This window comes from Amblyraja radiata, chromosome 24 (assembly GCF_010909765.2).
Source record: "Amblyraja radiata isolate CabotCenter1 chromosome 24, sAmbRad1.1.pri, whole genome shotgun sequence".
In the NCBI taxonomy this organism is placed as follows: domain Eukaryota; kingdom Metazoa; phylum Chordata; class Chondrichthyes; order Rajiformes; family Rajidae; genus Amblyraja; species Amblyraja radiata.
In genome coordinates, this window is record NC_045979.1 from 5,545,645 (window position 1) to 5,558,063 (window position 12,419).

The 12,419-nt window shown below is 44.6% G+C and overlaps 1 protein-coding gene and 1 non-coding gene across 3 annotated transcripts in view; both read right to left on the reverse strand.

Moving 5' to 3' along the window:
- The window catches only part of LOC116986713 (chemokine-like protein TAFA-2), a 111,952-nt gene that overhangs the window by 83,866 nt on the left and 15,667 nt on the right, over positions 1 to 12,419 (reverse strand). The gene's annotated exons all lie outside the window — the stretch shown is intronic.
- LOC116987121 lies at positions 8,790 to 8,949 on the reverse strand. Its single transcript, XR_004415653.1, has one exon. It is a non-coding gene; the product is annotated as a U1 spliceosomal RNA (small nuclear RNA).

Genomic DNA, 12,419 nt, shown 5'->3' on the forward strand with positions numbered 1-12,419 from the left:
ACCATCCGGGAGGCGCTACAGGTCTCTCTGTTGCCGGACCAGCAGGTCCAGGACCAGCTTCTTCCCTGTGGCTGTCACTCTACTCAACAATGTACCTCGGTGACTGCCAATCACCCCCCCCCCCCCGGACACTCCTCCCACAGGAAAAACACTATGACTGTATACATGTAAATAGTTTTATTTATTGAAATCATATTCTATGTCGCTCATCCAGGGAGATGCTAACTGCATTTCGTTGTCTCTGTATTGTACACTGACATTGACAATTAAAGTTGAATCTGAATCTGAGCTGGTCCTCATTTCTCACTGCAAATCCCGTGGCAATATAATGTTGTCTTCTTCGTTTTGTCTAATTCCAAAATGGCGGCTGCCCATATCCAAAGCAGTGACATGTATAGTATGTCATAAGATCAACAAAGATCAATTGATTACTTTCAATAAGAATGGGTCGACTTGGCTTGTATTCACTGGAATTTAGAAGGATGAGAGGAGATCTTATAACAACATATAAAATTCTTAAAGGATTGGACAGGCTATATGCAGGAAAAATGTTCCTGATGTTGAGGGAGTCCAGAACCAGGGGTCTCAGTTTAAGAATAAGGTGTAGGCCATTTAGGACTGAGATGAGGAAAAAAATTTCCACCCAGAGAGTTGTGAATCTGTGGAATTCTCTGCCAATTCAAACAGCCAATTCACTGGTTGTTTTCAAGAGGGAGTTAGATTTAGTTCCTAGGGCTAAAGGAATCAAGGGATATGGAGAAAAAGTAGTAAATGGGGTACTGATTTTAGAGGATCAGCCATGATCATATTGAATGGTGGTGCTGGCTCGAAGGGCCAAATGGCCTACTCCTGCACCTATTTTTCTATGTTTCTATGAATGTTAACAAAATTACATACTGCAACTCATACCATCCTTGATATTTTATTATTTATACCCTTAAGAAAGTGAAGGATGATGTAAAGGCCAAATGCTTCTAGAAAACTCATTCTGCTGATGGATCAGATTAAAATATTGGACCATATCCATGGAACGTTAAGCAGAATAACAGGGAAGAATTTAAGGAACTGAGTGCTCTCGAGGAGTGTTCAATGGTGACTTTTCCCATTAGACTGAGTTGAGCTTACAAGTTGGTGGTTCACAGATGAGCAATGTTGTGACTGGTGGCCTAATCCGCTTTTGATGTCCAGTGTTTATCAACCATAATATGGCAGAGAATGTAGACTTAGTATGAATAACCTGATCTAATTCATAAATCTGTCTACTGCACCTGTGTATAACATACGGGTCATTACCTCCTAGGGTTTTTGGCAACTCTGATTAGTCATATTTTAGTGGTTTCATTAAATGCACCTCCCATCTCCATACTCCCCCTATAAGATGTCCAAGATGTCCATCTTCAATGACTTGACGACTTGTGTCCATCAGATACCAAATATTCACCTTTTAACGCAACTGGATGGAACTTGACACAAGGGTAAAATATGAATTGAAATATCAATCTTTAAACATATTTATTCGCAAACTATTTTCATTTTTGTTGATATTTTTTATCTTTTTCTATTTTACTTAAATTATGTCCAGGAGAATAATCAAACTTACTTCTCAGGCAATTGAAGATAGGAGAGGCGCACATTCAAATAAATTCATAAGTGATAGGAGCAGATTAGGCCATTCAGCCCATCAGGTCTACTCCGGCATTCAATCATCCCTCATAATGGAATCCATTGTGGGGGGATGTTTTTTTATGTTAAAGTTCTTTAGATTCAGATTCAGATTCAGATTCAATTTTAATTGTCATTGTCAGTGTACAGTACAGAGACAACGAAATGCATTTAGCATCTCCCTGGAAGAGCGACATAGCAAATGATTTGAATAAATAATAATAAGTGATAATAAGTGTCCGGGGGGTGGGGGGGTGACTGGCAGCCACCGAGGCACGCTGCTGAGCAGAGTGACAGCCGCCGGGAAGAAGCCGTTCCTGGACCTGCTGGCTCGGCAACGGAGAGACCCGTAGCGCCTCCCGGATGGTAGGAGGGCAAACAGTCCATGGTTGGGGCGAGAGCAGTCCTTGGCGATGCTGAGCGCCCTCCGCAGACAACGCTTGCTTTGGACAGACTCAATGGAGGGGAGCGAGGAACCGGTGATGCGTTGGGCAATTTTCACCACCCTCTGCAATGCCTTCCGGTCGGAGACAGAGCAGCCGCCACACCACACTGTGATGCAGTTGGTAAGGATGCTCTCGATGGTGCAGCGGTAGAAGTTCACCAGGATCTGAGGAGACAGATGGACCTTCTTCAGTCTCCTCAGGAAGAAGAGACGCTGGTGAGCCTTCTTGATCAGAGTTGAGGTATTGTGGGTCCAAGAGAGGTCATCGGAGATGTTGACTCCCAGGAACCTGAAGCTAGAAACACGTTCCACCTCCGTCCCGTTAATGTGGATGGGGGTGTGCGTGCCGCCCCTGGACTTCCTGAAGTCTACAATGAGCTCCTTGGTCTTCTTGGAGTTAAGGGCCAGGTTGTTGTCAGCGCACCATGCTGCTAGGAGCTGGACCTCCTCCCTATAGGCCGACTCATCGTTGTTGCTGATGAGGCCAATCACCGTTGCATCATCTGCATACTTGATGATGGTGTTAGTACCATGTACAGGTGTGCAGTCGTAGGTGAAGAGGGAGTAGAGGAGGGGGCCCAGCACACAGCCCTGTGGAACGCCGGTGTTCAGGGTGAGGGTTGAAGAGGTGTGCTTGTCTAACCTAACAGACTGGGGTCTGTTGGTTAGAAAGTCCAGTATCCAGTTGCAGAGGGAGGGGTCGATGCCCAGGTTACCGAGTTTGGTGATCAGTTTTGATGGTATAATGGTGTTGAATGCTGAGCTGTAATCGATGAACAGCATTCTTACGTAAGTGTCTCTGTTGTCGAGGTGGGAGAGGGCGGAGTGAAGTGCCATTGAGATGGCATCCTCCGTACTCCCGTTCTTGCGGCAGGCAAACCGATAGGGATCCAGTGTGGGGGGCAGGCAGCTTTTGAGGTGTGCCAGGACCAGCCTCTCGAAGCGCTTGGTGATGATGGGGGTAAGTGCAACTGGGCGGAAGTCGTTGAGGCTTGCCGCAGTGGAGTGTTTTGGCACTGGCATGATGGAGGTGGTTTTAAGGCACGTGGGGACAACTGCTTGGGCAAGTGACAGGTTGAAGATGTCAGTCCAGACGTCTGTCAGCTGCGCAGCACAGGCCCTGAGCACGCGCCCGGGGATGCCGTCAGGGCCAGCAGCTTTACGTGCATTAGTCCTACTCAGTGTCACGAATATGTCGTAGGGGGTGAGTGTGAGGGGTTGGCGATCGGCAGGTAGCACAGCCTTGATGGCTGTCTCTAGATTGTCCCTGTCGAAGCGGCCATAGAAGTGGTTAAGCTCCTCAAGGAAGGAGGCGTCGCTGGATGTGGGGGTGGTGTTGGAGGGTCTGTAGTCCGTGATGGCCTGGATGCCTTGCCACATGCGTCGGGGGTCGGAGTTGTTGTTGAAGTGCTCCTCAATCCTGAGCTTATGGCAGTGCTTGGCCTTCTTGATGCCCCTCTTCAGGTTAGCCCTGGCTGAACTGTAGGCTCGAGCATCGCCTGACCTGAAAGCGGTGTCCCGTGCTTTCAGCAGTAGCCTGACCTCGCTGTTCATCCATGGCTTCTGATTCGGGAATATGGTCTCCCGTTTGAGGGAGGTGACACTATTGATGGTGGAGTTTATAAAGTCCAGAACAGAGGATGTGTAGGAATCAATGTCCGTGTGGGAGTCAAGGGTGGCCTGGGCTGCAAACGCCTTCCAGTCAGTGTTTCCAAAACACTGCTGAAGTGTGGAGTCCGCTTCCTCTGACCAGACTTTAACTGTCCTCACAGTTGGTTTAACCCGTCTGATGAGTGGGGAGTACTTAGGGAGCAGGAACAATGAGACGTGATCAGACTGACCAAGGTGGGGGAGGGGGATGGCTTTGTAAGCTTCAGCCATGTTGGTGTAGACTTTGTCCAGTGTCTTGTCTATTCTAGTGGGGAAGGAGACATGTTGGTGGAATTTGGGGAGTACAGTCTTCAGGTTAGAGTGATTGAAGTCACCCGCAACAATGAAGGCTGCCTCGGGGTTGTGCGTCTGTTGATTGCTAATGGCAGTATGCAGCTCCTTCATTGCAAGCTTGGCATTAGCATCAGGAGGGATATAGGCTGCAGTCACAACAGTGGAGGTGAACTCTCTGGGCAGATTTATTATTGTCATGTTTGTATTCTTTTTTTTATGTCTGCATTGGCAACAAGAATTTCACTCCACCTAGGTGTATGTGACTACTAAAGAAACCTTTGAACCTTTGATCTATATTCCCCTCTTAACCCCATTCTCCTGCCTTCTCCCCGTAACCCCTGACAGCGGTACTAATCAAGAATCTATCTATCTCTGCCTTAAAAATATCCATTGACGTGGCCTCCACATCCTTCTGTGGCAATGAATTCCACAGATTCACCACCTTCTGACGAAGGAAATTCCTCCTTATCTCCTTCCTAAATGAATGTCCTTTAATTCTGAGGCTGTGACCTCTGGGCCTAGACTCTCCCACTAGTGGAAACATCCTCTCCACATCCACTCTATCCAAGCCTTTCAGTTAATTAACGCAGGCTGCTACAACATTCAGTTAGATCATAGTCAACTTATAGAAGAGCATCGTGGATCATTCACTGAGCTGATACAGCACAGACGGAGTCACCCATTAGGTCCATAGGAGCTGCCAGAGGAAACATTCTTCCCATTGCGCTGTATTTTTCATAGAGCCCGCATATTATTCCACTGCAAATTAAGCCAGTTTTGGTTTGTAATCTTCTGTCATCTTATTTAAGAGCCCACGAAACAATGGATGCTTCATTGCAAATGACAAGTGAGGCAGAATCAATACATTGTTCAAAAGAGAGCTTAACAAATTATAAGAAGAAGAAAAAGTAATGGGAAACAGAGGAAAAAAAGAATTAGCAAGTGCGTGAGAACCTACCAAGGCTGCAGATTTGATGACATGACATAAGCCCGTAGATTGATTAGTAGGACTGGATGTTACAATCCCTAACATTGCATTACAATTGACATTCTTGGGTATGACCACTAGGTGAATTTGCTACCAATCAGACACATCTTCAATTCCACCAAAGTAAAGTTAGAGTGGTGTACCTCAACTTCAGTTGTGTACCTCAACGTCACTGGGTATTTTGGCCTTTTATCACAAGACGCCCTCAGTCGAGGCAGGCCCACCGTAGGGTGATCAGACCTGGGTGTGTGTCTTATTGTTAGCCACTAGATGGTCACGTGGCAGTACAAGGCTGCAGATTTGATGACTCACGACATAAGCCCGTAGATGTTATGTACGTAGATGAACACAATAAACCACTCTAACTTTATTTTGGTGGAATTTTAGAGGTCATAAGGTCACAAAGAATAGGAGTAGAATTAGGCCATTCGCCTATCAGGTCTACTCTGCCATTCAATCATGGCTGATCAACATATTCTTCCTAACCTAATTCTCCTGCCTTTTCCCAATAATCTCTGACACCTGTAGTAATCAAGAATCTATCTATCTCTGCCTTAAAAAATCCACTGATGTGGTCTCCACAGCCTTCGATGGCAAAGAATCCCACAGATCTACCACCCTCTGACTAAAGAGATTTCTCTTCATCTCCTTCCTAAAAGAATGACCTTTAATCGGAAACATCCTCTCCACATCCATTATATCCAAGCCTTTCACTATTCTGTTTGTTTCAATGAAGTCCCCGGTCATTCTTCTAAACTCCAGCATGTACAGGTCCAGAGCTGACAAACGCTCATCATAGGTTAACCTACTCAGTGCTGGGATCATTCTTGTAAACCTCCTCTGGACCCTCTCCAGAGCCAGCATATCCTTTCTCACATATGGTGCCCAAAATTGCTCACAATTTTCCAAATGCGGCCTTACTAGCACCTTATAAAGCCTCAACAATACATCCCTGTTTCTGGGTACAAGCCCTCTTGAAATAAATGCTAGAGCATTGAGTTTGCTTTCTTTACCACCGATTCGACTTGCAGATTAACTCTTTGGGAATCCTGCACTAAGTCTTTTTGCACCTCCGATTTCTGGATTCTCTCCCCATTTGTAAAATAGTCTATGCCTTTATTCCTACTAGCAAAATGTATGACTCCACACTTTGCTACACTATATTCCATCTGCCACTACTGTGCCCGCTCGCCCAATCTGTTCAAGTCCAAGAAAGATTGCATACTTTTTTAATATATATGATTTAGAATACATGTGAAAATAGAAAGATGTCGGGCAACTTTGAGGAAATCCTCTTTCTGATGGAAAACTCCCAATCCAAATTAACTAGTCAAGGTGCAGGTCAGCCATGAACTAAATGAATGGCGGATTAGACACATGACGATGAATACATTGCCTTTCCTGTTTCTTGCCTTCCCCATTCAGAACATTCTCATCTATCCATACCTGGGAAGAGAAGGTTTTAGTGGGGGTGGTAATAGATGAAGATAGATGATCATGTAGTCACCCCTGGTGTTACCAGCTCTGGTTAACCATGTTCCTGCAGTGCGACCTCTTGCCTTGAATCGCCCAGCTTGGTTAAACAACATTTCTCCTCAACTCCAAAGTTTCAATAACTATTAAATAATTTGGTAAAAAAATGCTACCTTCACTTAAAACTCTAATGACATTAATTCTCCCGCGTTTGCTCTCGGTAATCCAGGAGACTAATTTTCCAAGGCATTCTTGGTGACTCCAGGAAAATCGTGGAAGATTGGCATCTCTGGATAAGGCCATTTGCTTGTCAGTGAGGGGGACTAGAAAGGCATAGCACGGAGCCAAGTTTAGTTTAGAGATACACCGCGGAAACGGGTTCAAGGAAAGAGCTTTCACATCGCGGCCCTGTTTCCACCAATCTTTCCACCACCACGCACAAGAAGCACAAGAAGCGACAAGACAGACAACATTGTATGCAGATGCCAAGAAGTGTGTTCAGCTCTGGCTGAAAAACTTCTAATCTTGTGTGTGGACTCAATAAGAAGACCGTGGAAACATGCCCTTTGGCCCACCAAGTCCGCACCGACCTAGATGCAGGAAGATTGCTCCCGATGTTGGGGAAGTCCAGAACAAGGGGTCACAGTTTAAGGATAAGGGGGAAATCTTTTAGGACCGAGATGAGGAAAACATTTTTCACACAGAGAGTGGCGAATCTGTGGAATTCTCTGCCACAGAAGGTAGTTGAGGCCAGTTCATTGGCTATATTTAAGAGGGAGTTAGATGTGGCCCTTGTGGCTAAAGGGATCAGGGGGTATGGAGAGAAGGCAGGTACAGGATACTGAGTTGGATGATCAGCCATGGTCATATTGAATGGCGGTGCAGGCTCGAAGGGCCGAATGGCCTACTCCTGCACCTATTTTCTATGTTTCTATGTTTCTATGACCAGCGATCCCCGTGCAATAACACTATCCGACATACACTAGGGACAATCTTCACTTATATCGAGCCAATTTACCTACAAACCGTCTTTGGAGTGTAGGTGGAAACCGAAGATCTCGGAGAAAACCCACGCTGTCACGGGGAGAATGTACAAACTCCGCACAGCCAGAACCCGTAATCGGGATCAAACCTGGATCTCCGATGCTACAAGGCATCAACTCTACCGCTGCGCCACCGTGATTAAAGTTCACTGTGAACTTAAAGTTGTGAATTTTACCTGGGGCAAGGGAGGTGGGAAGGAATCAGCAGCCCATTGAATGCTCGGAGCTGCACTGGGTCAGCCCTAGGCTCATTGCACAGTTTGCTTGCTCAGGAGTCAAAATGATGTGTGCTACAGGCACATCCAAAGACCAAGCAATAACATTTCAAATAAATTGCTGACAATTCAAACCATTGTGCAAGAGTGGTACGTGCCAGAGTGTCTGTGTTTGAGGTTAAATAAAATCCCATGTCATTCAATGTGTAGCAGAACTGCTCACTTCACGCCTGCTGCCTGGGTCAATAGTTTCTTACCCATTTTAACAAAAAAGAGAAGTTTTCAGGCAATTTATCTCCTTGTTGTTTTCATAAAACCAATTATTTATATCTAATATAGTAAAAAAAATGTAAATATTAAAAATGGAATGAATGAATTAGTATATTCTATTAACAAAACCTATGGTAGGGGCTGGTGGGACATTACTATTGAGAAAGGCTAGACATTCACTAGAGAATCCCTCGTAGACTCATGGTAAACTAACTCCCAAATGAACATTCTTGATGTACCCCTGATTTATTAGCAATTCAGTTTTTTCATTTCTTCATATTGTTAAACACCTTGAGATTCTCTATCACAATATGACATCTCTGCGCTCTCAAAATATTATGGTTTTGGACCCAAACCAAGAATCATTTTGACGACAGGAATGTGCCCATTGTTTTTATATTTTATTATCTCTGGTTTAGTTTAGTGTAGTTTAGAGATACAGCACAGAAACCGGCCCTTCGGCCCACCGGGTCCGCGCCGAACAGCGATCCCCGCACATTAATACTATCCGACACACACTAGGGGCAATTTTTGCATTTACCAAGCTAATTTATCTACATACTTGTACATCTTTGGAGCGTTGGAGGAAACCCAAGATCTCGGAGAAAACCCACGCGGTCACTGGGAGACGTACAAACTCCGTACAGACAGCACCCATAGTCGGGTTCGAACCCGGGTCTCCGGCGCTGCAAGCGCAGTAAGGCAGCAACTCTACCACTGCATCACCGTGCCGCCAGTTTCTGTTTGTTTTTGAGTGCGAACGCAGTCCCCCACTACCACAAATGTTGCGGTTGAGTATCCTGCATTTGGGGACATTGCAGGCGTCAGCACACCCGAAGTGCAATGGGATAGCCGCGTCCTGGGAGAACTGCCTTTTTGATCACGGTCTCTCCCCTGCCAGGTAACTATACCTCTTCTCTCTACTGAGTCTTCTGTCTACTTCCATTCAATAAGCCTGCTCGACCCTCTAGATCAATGCAAACCTCCCAGTTTCACCAGTGGGAGTTCCACTTTCTTGGATGACAAACAAGCTTCTGAACTGAACTTAACTTTTTCAATTGCCATATTTTCATTGCAGGTCAGTATTGGAGACGTGGCCACTTCCTGGCTAGGAGAGTTAATGCGTCATGAAAAAATTATAAGCCATTATAATTAATATCTGGTATATGCAATCTCCTGGATCAATTTTGACTGTCTCAGGTTCTTAAATGCCACTATCGTATCTGCCTTCACCATCTGTGTAATAGGCACCCATCATTCTCTGAGTAAAACAACGTTTGCTTGCACATCTCCTTTGAGCTTTGTCCCTCTCATCTGAAATCTATGACCGCTACCCTTTAACGTTTCCAACTATGCTCTGGAGAACACAACCCAAGTTTGTCCAAACCTTCTTCATAGCTAATAGCATGTAATCCAAGTAGCATTCTGGTAAACTCTCTTATTAACAATTAGTAATTAGAATGGAGAATGGAATGTTCAGAGTGGGATGGAAGCAGAAAGCGCAAATATCTCTGAAAAGTGACTGGACAAATATATTTGCGAGCCACTACTGTAGTTCTACGCATTGCTGAAAGGCAGGTAAGAAAAAACCATAAAAGTCCCGTGGAAAGAAATGAGATGAATGTCCACATTTCCTCATAATGTTGTTGATTGAAGAGAACTGAAACACCCTCACTATCTCCGAGTAGATCCACAGGATCTTTTATACTTGTCCGAACTGTCAATAAATAGCGCTGTGATATATTAATATAACACCACATTGATAGTGTTATTAATACCCCTGACTCTAGTCATAAGTATCAGATACTCCTGCATCAGAATAGGACAGGTTAAATGTAGCGTAAAAAATCCATTTGTACTCGTTCATCAAACACACACAGGTTAGATCCAGAAATAAATCCTCCTCCACATCAAATATGAATATAGACTGGGTGGGTGGAGCACAAGTTATATGCAAAGCAAACTTTGTTACATGTTGTTCATCAACGGTTGCCAAAGTAGGTACAGAAAACTGTTTCAGTTCAGTTTCAGTTTAGTTTATTGTCATGTGTACCAAGGTACTGTGAACATTTTTTTTGTTGCATGCTAACCAGTCAGCAGAAAGATAACACATGATTACAATCGATCCATTTACAGTGTGATAAGGGAATAATGTTTAGTGCAAGGTAAAGCCAGCAAAGTCCGATGAAGGGAAGCCCTCGGGTCACCAAAGAGGTAGATAGTAGTTCAGGACTGCTCTCTGGTTGTGGCAGGATGGTTCAGTTGCCTGGTAACAGCTGGGAAGAAACTGTCCCCGAATCTGGAGGTGTGCGTTTTCACACTTCAGTACCTTTTGCCTGATGGGAGAGGGGAGAAGAGGTGCGACTCGTCCTTGATTATGCTGCTGGCCTTGCCGAGGCAGAGTGAGGTCTAAATGGAGTAAATGGAAGGGAGGTTGGATATAAATTAAATTTACATTGAAACATTTTTAAGGCAAATGACCATAGTTTAGGTGCAGCGCAAATCTCCAGCTACATCACTGTTGCAAACGCTCCCAAGATTGATACGGCCTGGGTTAAATGCAGAATAAAGTCCTGTCAATATATTTCCAACAAACCCCCTCAGGGCAATTAGAGCCTAGTTTGGAACAAAGATCCCTTGACACTATTCTCAGCCTTGCATCCCTTTTATGTCCTCACCACTTTATGCTGATTGGCAGTGGCATTTAGCGGAGATGAATTACCCAAGGTTAAGACTGACTAGTATGTGTGGGGACCATGAATGAATGAGCATGGTTTTGAAGCGCCACGCATCCTCTTCCTTGACTTGGTCGTCTATTTAATCGTACATTGCTGAGTAACTCATTCACATCAGTTTTACATAGTAAAACAGGCATGTCTGTCCCAGTGTCAGCTTGTTAGTCTTCCTCGTACGAAAGAAAGGTCAGCTTTTTAACTGGGAAAGAAGTAACCAATATGTAGCAATCTCATCAGTGGAAAGTGGATAAAGGTTATTTCAATATCCAATACTAATTGCACGGTGTTGAATTGGCTCATTATAAACTGTGCTGACATTTACGAGAGTTATAAAATCTCTGAATTATACAAACAAAGGAAGGGCCATTTGGTCCCTCGTCCTTGTGCTAAGTCTTTGCCACCCTTGTCTTTTTCCCACTGTAAATAAGATCATTTTTTTAGGACAATATTAAGATGGTATTGAAGGAACCCTCCTCCTCCTGAAAGAATGGATTGACTGGGCTTATATTCACTGGAATTTAGAAGGATGAGAGGGAATCTTATGGAAACAAAAAAGATTCTTAAGGGATTGGACGGGCTAGGTGCAGGAAAAATGTTCCCAATGTTGACGGCTCCTGAACCAGGGGTCACATCTTTCCTGGACCCAGCACACCGATGCAATTGTAAAGAAGGCACATCAGCGACTCTACTTCCTGAGATGATTACGGAGATTCGGCAAGTCGAAGAGGATTCTCCTAAACTTCTACAGGTGCACGGTAGAGAGCATTCTGACTGGTTGCATCGTGGCCTGGTTTGGCAACTTGAACGTCCAGGAGCGAAAAAGACTACAAAAAGTTGTGACCACTGCCCAGTCCATCACCGGCTTTGACCTCCCCACCGTCGAAGGGATCTATCGCAGTCGCTGCCTCAAAAAGGCAGCCAAACTCATCAAGGACCCACACCATCCTGGCCACACACTTATCTCACCACTGCCATCAGGAAGAAGGTACAGGAGCCTGAAGACTGCAACGTCCAGGTTCGGGAACAGCTTCTTCCCCACAGCCATCAGGCTATTAAACACAACAAATAAGCTCTGAGCTCTGAACTGCAAAAGACTATATTATTATTTGTTATTTGCACTATATTTGTTATTTATTGAACTTTTTCTTTTTTTCCCCCATTATGTACGATGTTTACATATTCACATATTCTGTGGTGCTGCAGCAAGTAAGAATTTCATTGTCCTGTCCAGGACATATGACAATAAAAGACTCTTGACTTGACTCTTGCCAGTTAGGACTGGGTCTCTGGTGGTGAAAGTACTGTAAGGCAGCAGCTACAATGCTCAACCACCCTGCCGCCCTGTCTGAAAACACCTACTTTCTCCAAAACGGGTCCAAAATGGGTTAGATTATCACCTCCTGCCCCATCAACTTGTTTGATTTTACAATTTTCTGAAGAGGAGAGTGAAAAAATATTTGAACGGAAAACACATAACAATTGGGGGAACAGAGAACAAATAGGATAGACATAAAGCTGGTCACTCAGCGGGACAGGCAGCATCTCTGGAGAGAAGGAATGGGTGACGTCTCTCCAGCTTTTTCTGTCAATCTTTTGGTTTAAACCAGCAACTGCAGTTCTTTCCTGAACAAACAGGAAAGCATT